The sequence below is a fragment of the Sander lucioperca genome, chromosome 16 (assembly GCF_008315115.2).
Source record: "Sander lucioperca isolate FBNREF2018 chromosome 16, SLUC_FBN_1.2, whole genome shotgun sequence".
Classification (NCBI taxonomy): Eukaryota; Metazoa; Chordata; class Actinopteri; order Perciformes; family Percidae; genus Sander; species Sander lucioperca.
Window position 1 is genome coordinate 17,971,575 of NC_050188.1, and position 7,950 is coordinate 17,979,524.

Below are 7,950 nucleotides of genomic sequence, written 5' to 3' on the forward strand. Positions count from 1 at the left end.
TGGGGAAGCTCAGGTGAGGGGAAAGGCGGAAAAACTGCAGGAATTGGCAATATCTTTAACGACAGGTGAGAAATGATTAGACAGGTAAACAGGGCAAAAAACTCAAAAGATGGTCTATATGAAGGTTGAATTTTATTGACTAAAATCTAGTCTATATCCACTATGTTCCACTTCCGGGATTGCTCCGTTTTCTGGAAACTCATTTAGGCCGGATATCCGTTGCCTTGGGCTTCCTTTGTGTTGGCATTTTAAACTCTGGTCAATTTATGAGGACTATGGTTAACCTTTTCTCAGATCTCTGCAGGGTAAATCCAGACAACTAGCTAGACTATCTGTCCAATCTTGAGTTTTCTGTTGCACGACTAAAACAACCTTTGAATGTACACATGTTCCACCAAAACAAGTTCCTTCCCGAGTCTATTTTGCAGAGGCGCCGTTGCTGCGTCAAGCACTTAGCACCGCCCAAGACAATTCCGATTGGTTAAAAGAAATGCCAATAAACCAGAGCACGTTTTTCCTCCCATCCCGAAATGCTGTGTGGACTTGCCAGACCCTCCTCTGCAGCGCTGTGGAGGAGGGTCTGGTAATGCGAGACTAACTAAAATCCAATGCAAAAACAAATAATCAACAGATTTTGCAATAATGATGTTGAAGCCCAACCTATAAAAAAAATGTTAAGTGGAGCAGCGGGAGGACAGCAGTCCGATGCAAATGCCGTGTCTTACCACATGCATTGATTACAATGTGTTGTAGTGATCAATCAATGCTGCTTCTGTGGCTTCACCCTCTGACCACCACCATCATTAGCACCTTCCACTGTGTGTCCACAATGCCCTCCTGCCACCTCTCTCTAGCTTTCCCTTTCTTTGCTTCCCCATTTCCTCCTGGGCTGTATGTTGAGGTTGAGTTTGCTTCTTCACACCTCTCTCAGAGATATACATTCATATTCCACTTGAAGCCTTTTCCTTGAGTGGTACTTGTGAAGAGATCAATGTGAGGATCAAAACTTTAGTTTTTATTTAACATTATGAGAAGAATAAAGTAGAATCAAAACATCTACAAATTTGAAGGATAAAATAAAATCCATATTGAGAATGCAATGACTTACTCTATTATCATTGATGTAAAGAAAGTGAAGATCCTTGAGTTCAGGTGACAAGGCAACTTCATTTGAAGTGCTGGTGTAATTGTTATCTTAAACAATTTGAAAAAAACACAGAGTTAGATGAGAAGATCGATACCACTCTTGCGTCTGTACAGTCCATGTGTTGCTGGATCCAGCAGCCGGTTAGCTTAGCTTAGCATTAAGACTGAAAAAAGGGGGAGACCACCTACCAGCACCACTAAAGCTCACTCATTAACACATTATCACTTGTTTGTTTAATCTGTACAAAGTGTTAAAAACTACAATGCGCCCTTTTACAAAGTTTATTTTCTGTACTATTTCTTGGTCAGGACAGCTGCCAGGCGGTCTCTTTTTGTGTTATTCGTATTATTTCTTTGATTATCTCTAACTTTCCTCCATTAAGTCTTTCCAGTTATGTTCTTTTATGTAAACCACTGTAATTTCACTGCAGTCAGTGTAGGTTTTAAAGTGCTTCTGCACTTCCACCTCCCTATCTTTATGAGTATTTTCAGTTCAATGCATCAAGTGTACAGCAGACTTGCAGTAGTGTTCTAATACAATAAGCCTCGACAGTGTGCTTGTTATAATGAAATGCAATTACCAGACTGCAATGGAAACTTATAAGGAAAAAGCCACTTCATCTGCTATTCATTCTCCTTCACCTTTTCATTCTGCCACTACAGTTATCAGACTGCTGTACTCTTTAGAGTTCAACCAGATGTGAACATCCACAAGGCCAGATCGTCTTAAACACGCTATTTCAAAAGCCTTTTTAAAACTTGAATCAATAACGTTGCTGTCTCATCAACACACTGCTTCCCTAGATGTCTGGCCACAAGAGGCCCGATAACATTGCGCTTGTACAAACTCACAATCAATTCACTTTATCGTTGTGTCTCTCTCTCTGCATGTGTAGTGGTCGTCTTAAGTGGAGAAGAGCTCTCTCAGTGAGGGAGTGTGTTCTCACTGTTTGTTTACACTGGATGATGATGACCTTTCATGTTTGCATGGGATTATGTGTGCTTATGTGCTATCTGTGCATGGGGGAGTTTGGATTTATGTGATACAGTAAATGTGGAAAAGTGTTACCACTTACTTTTGGTCTGGTAACATAGACTGTATATAAAGAGTGTGGTAATAATTTCTCATGGTAGTAAATGTACACGTTTACTTGTTAATTTGAGTTGAAAATGGTGGTAAAAAGTAATGTGACAAAAGCCTGTAGCTACATTGTGTGGTATGGTTACTATTTACATACATACAACATACATCTTTGTGTCAGGTTCTGCTGTAAATTGAGATCTTGTGTAACACTGCACCACTGTAAGGTAAAATGTACAGGCATTAGAAGCCAAAGTCACTCTAACATAACAATTAACTAGATGCTTATATTCACAGAAAAGCTATTACGTCTCAAACAGTAAGGGAAACAGAGATGCACAGTGTATATTTGTTATTTTTCCGTTTAATGATTGAATGATAATTTCCATTTAATTCTCACATAACTTGCTTGGTTGTTGATTACAATCATCAACACTTCATTGCTTGTATGTTTGCTCTATCTCAACATCACTTTCCCAGTCAGTTTCTCATTTCAGTGGAAATAAGGTTAGACAAGACTGCTATTCCACTGGGAGCCTTACCTACCAACCTCCTGATGTGCATCAGCTGATGGTCACCCTGTTCTTAACATGGAGAGCATTGTGAGGATTTTAGCCCTGGACGAATGGATTGGTGAAATATAAATGATGTCCTCATACTAGGATACTGAGTTACACACACAGCTTTAGTAGATTACAATTGATAGACATAAAGAATAAACTGTTCTGGAATATTAAAAGATTCAAATTACTAGCTGTTTTGGCAGTCTCTCTACACCCTGGCCTGGGAACGCCTTGTGATCCCCCAGTCAGACCTGGTTAATGTGGCTCAGGGAAAGGAAAGTTTGGGGTCCCCTGCTGGAGCTGCTGTCCCTGCGACCTGACCCCGGATAAGCCGATGGCGATGGATGTTTTGGCAGTGTTTTCTATCTGCTCTCTTCTATGCAAACAACCTCTCTATTTATAGATCACTCCCGGTTTCATTTCTTAGTTCTCAGGATTTTCAATTATGCAGACTATTTTAAGTACACTAGCTGGCCTGACCATGGATCATTAACTGGTTTCAGCATCTACCGCAGGCTTTATTTGATATAAAGCAGAAAGTACAAAATACAGGGCATAATTTGTTCAACAAATGCCCTCGCAACTTGACACATGCTTAAACTCACTGGCTTTCCAAATAGCCTGCGTATTTCTGATGGTTTCTACTTACTGTTGAAAAGGACGGGTTTTCAAAATACTATAAATGTCTTCATCACATGTACACATCTGAGACAAAGACACATTCCTCCACATAGTACATATAGTACTCAACATATTCATTATACACCAGCTGATTATGAAATGATGCACCAAGTTATGGATTGTGAAGTCTACTATCCATGTTGTAAAAGATGTCCGTAAATGAACCACCAATCTTTAGGAGTCAAACTGAAGGGAATTACTGTGACATTGGGGAAAGGATATACTGCTGTGCAAAGGGCAAATAGGAAATGGCAATATTTAAAACATTTGCTCAGCACTGGCAGCTCAGAAACAGGTGGGAATGAGCTGGAAAAGAAGGCAAAGGAGATCAAACCAGCATTGATAAAGAGCGGAGTTAATTTAGATGGAAATGTTCAAACACACACTGCCTTCTAATAGCACTACTGACACAGCTCATCCATCAAGGACAACCAAAACCCTTGAAAACCTGCATGCATGCATTTCATTATTCATTATTACTTTCACAACTTTATGGCTTTGTTGGCAGCCGATATGCTTGGTGTTACTTTGCCAGTTTGTTGTTTTAACCATTAATGTATGTAAATTATATGTCAGAACTGTCTCTTCAGTGCATTTTTATTTTGTATGTTCTGCAGGCCTCTTTTAAAAAGGGATATTGATCTCAATCAGACTACCTGTTTAAATTCCTTACTAGCTACCTAAATAATATTTAGCAAACAACTGAATTAAAGTGCTCATGTTATGCTCATTTTCAGGTTCATAATTGTATTTAGATGTTGTACCAGAATAGGTTTATGTGGTTTAATTTTCAGAAAAACATCATATATTTCTTGTACTGCACATTGCTGCAGCTCCTCTTTTCACCCTGTGTGTTGAGCTCTCTGTTTTAGCTACAGAGTGAGGCATCTCACTTCTGTACCATCTTTGTTGGGAGTCCCACATGTGCAGTAAGTACTGCTAGCTTGTAAGTTGCAGAGTATGAGGGAATGCGATGCTAGCAGCTAGGCAAGCATTATAACGTTTGTTACAAAATGATGCACATTCGTCACGGAAGTAAAGGCTGGACTACAATAGAGCTGTTTGGAGCAGTTTGTGAACAGTGTTTTCTGTTGGAGATGGTAAGTCCCTTTGGGGTGGACTTTGGGCTTTTTCACTTTGTAAACCTATAATGTGCACAAAAAGATATATAACACAATAAAGGAAAGGGGAAAAGCCATAAAGCACAATATGAGCACTTTAAAAAAAAAAATTCTGTGAAGTAGAATGTAGTATCTCGATCTACGCACTGTGTGCAGTTATGCATACATGTGTCATGTCTGTGCCTGCCTGTGTTTGTTTGTGAGTGTGCTTACTTTCCAATCTATTAATAGTGGACCTCCAGTAGCTGACCCATTAACACATATTGTCAGTCATCAGGCCAGATTATGACCCATCAGATTGTTACTCTGCCGCTTGGGATGGGATTCCCCCCCCTGTGTGAAGAACAAACAGCAACATTTTACAATCGACTGCAGCTAAAAACTAATTTGGTTTGGGTATTGTGCATTTGTGTGTATTTCATCTTGTGAGTATATATTTTATAACAGGATAAAAACAAACTGTGTGTATGTCACATCATGTTACAAACTTTATATAGTTACAAGGTGGTTCCCTTCTGTGTACTTATTCGCCTGCCACCCACCTCCTCAAACCCCTCAATGCACACATGCATAATGCTATCTGCTGTCTGCAGACATACGGTATACATCTACACATAGGCACATACAGTACGCTTACACCAGCAGCCCGTAAAGAATTATTTTAAATCTGTCTGTGGAACTCCTCGCATACAGTACATACCTCAATTGAGGGAAACCATGTGGTGGGTCTGCTGAGGCCCCACTGAAGAGCCACTAATCCTGGGTCACTGCTGGCTGAACTTCTATGGCATGTAGCATCTAACCTGCTGCCATGTATCCACACAGCCTCACAGGAGACACAAATGTTTTGTAGAGTCAGTCTGCTGAGGGATTAAACTCACGACTCAGTACTGTATGTTCAGTATGTAGATATTAATCACACTGAGAGTGTACATGTGAAAAAATAAAGTGTTGTGAATTCACAAGAGGGAGAGGCACTAAGGGTAGGGCGCAGTTGTGGATGTTAGGCAATGTTGAACAGCTGACAGTACTGCTGTGTATATATACACACACACACACACACACACACACACACACATTAACACACTGTACACAGGATTACTGCTCTGTCATTGAGTGTTTACCACTTCCTCCTCCACTCGTCTCCTCCCTCTGTCCGCATATAGTATAGTACTACATGCTCTAGCTGACAGCTCACGCTGAGGCAGCACATTCCACATTATTACTACTTCAGATGTTTGTGGCCCAGAAGCGTGCTGATTGGTTGAGCCGCCTTAGACACCGGAGCTACTGAGAACCAATGAAGAGCCTGCTCTGGGGAGTGAAGCGACAGACAGTAAATTCAAAGGGAACTCCCTCTGCTGGGAGATACAGAGAATATCTGGGTTTGTCTAAACACAGACACAGCTGTCTGTTTAATAGACGCCAATCTAACATTCACTTCACAATGGAGGAGTTGTGTCCTAACATTTGCTCATGCTACCAACAGCTCTGTTGTATGAGAGGCCGTATAGGAAGTAATTCATATTTCTGTTTTACACACATTATCATAATCTCGCTCCAGCTATTTTCCTCTCCTTCTACTCAGACACTTTACTACTCAATTTTTGCACAAGTCGTCCTCCCTTATATGAATGTATGCACATGCAATTTTTTTCTTTTCCCCTCACACTCTCCAGATCTATCCCAAACGCAGTTATTCATTCTCTCTAACTAACCAGCATGTCTGTTAATCAGAGAATGGTCCTGCAGCTCAGCCAGCTGCTGCCGCACATTTGCCTGAGTAGACATAAGAATGTCAGATGTGATTAGAGTTAATATTGACATGTAAAATGTCAAATTATTCCAGTTTCACTTACTTTTTATTGACACTAACTGGTTAATCTACTAAATGCACGAGTCTTCACTCCCTGGTTTTGCACAAAAACTTGCTACTGAAAGACAAAATGCTGTTAAGAACTTTTAAAATCATGCACAATGGCTGACAAAATGTTTGGATAGTTTTTTTTTCCCTCTTCATGCCTCAAAGCCATTTAAGGAGTTTCATACTTTATTACTTGTATCTAAGATCTCTACAAGCTTTAAATTTATGGAAGATGTTACACATTTATAATTCAGACAATGCATTTACATAAAGTTCTACCACTCTTTATTGGCATTAGACCACACATGTGGGTATAGGTGCAAACTCTGAGATGATTCACCGATCCCTAAAGGCCAGAGTTTGGAAGGAATTAGAAAAAGGGGAGACACCAAAGACAGATGATGACAAAAAACAGAACTTTACCGTGTGTGTCCACTCTTACCACTCTAATCATTGCCAGACATAGGCAGCTATTTTCTGCAAAAGAACTCTGATAAACCCACTGTACACTGCACCAAACAACAAACAAAGACTAGTTGCTGAAAAGAGTGGAGCTCTAGCAGCTAAAGAGCCAGATATTTTCCTTAAGGAGTTGGTGTAGACCAAAACCAGAGCTAAAAGGAGAGTAAAGACATGACTCCCAACGACTACTAATGTTTCTCCACATCTGTTGGACTTGTAAATAAGCAACTGTTTGCTAACAAGTTCACAGCATCAACTTTATTATGTCAATATTGTGTTTACAGCTCGTTTCTGCTGCCCTCGGGTGGCCAGATGCAGCTTTAACTTTCAAACAAAACAATATTCTTCTAAAATAATGTTGATTTTCCCAAATTGGACTGAGTGATATTCACTAAAAAACCCTTTTAGTCTTCAGTGCTCCAGCTCTGATGAAATCTAATTGCTAAAGTCATATATTATACTGTACTACGTAAACTTCAAAAGCATTGCCACCTGTTCTAAAGTGTTGTTTTTTGTCTACAGTGAAGACTACTTTAGTTATGTGTGTGTAGACTGGCGTTGTTTGTGTTTGTTTTTTTTGCATTTGTGTTCATGTGTGTACTGAATACGACAAAGAGCAAACAGAGAAAGCTGAGCTGTGCAAGGCATCTCTTGTATAATAACTGCGAGCTTTAGTAAGGCTGGATGAATTTTAATAGAGTTCTGCGGGGTATTCCATCGCCTCTGGTCTCACGGCTCAAAGATCAGAGAGAATTTTCAAGCATGGTGTCCCTCAGCCTTTCACACTCGCTCCCTCTCATTCTCTCTCTCTTCTTCCATTCATCCCCCCCCCTCCCCCTAACTCTTTCCACTTTCACTCTTTTCTCATTTGAACTCCCTTTTCCAATCTTTTCCTTCCTCTTGGGCTTTTGTCTCTCTCTAAATCCCTTTCTCTGTCTCACGTTTTCTGTTGCTTTCTCTGTCTCCCTGTGAAATTTGTATTAGAGCCACTCGAGGCGTAATTATTGCTAAGCCTCTCTCAGTTCCCTGGCA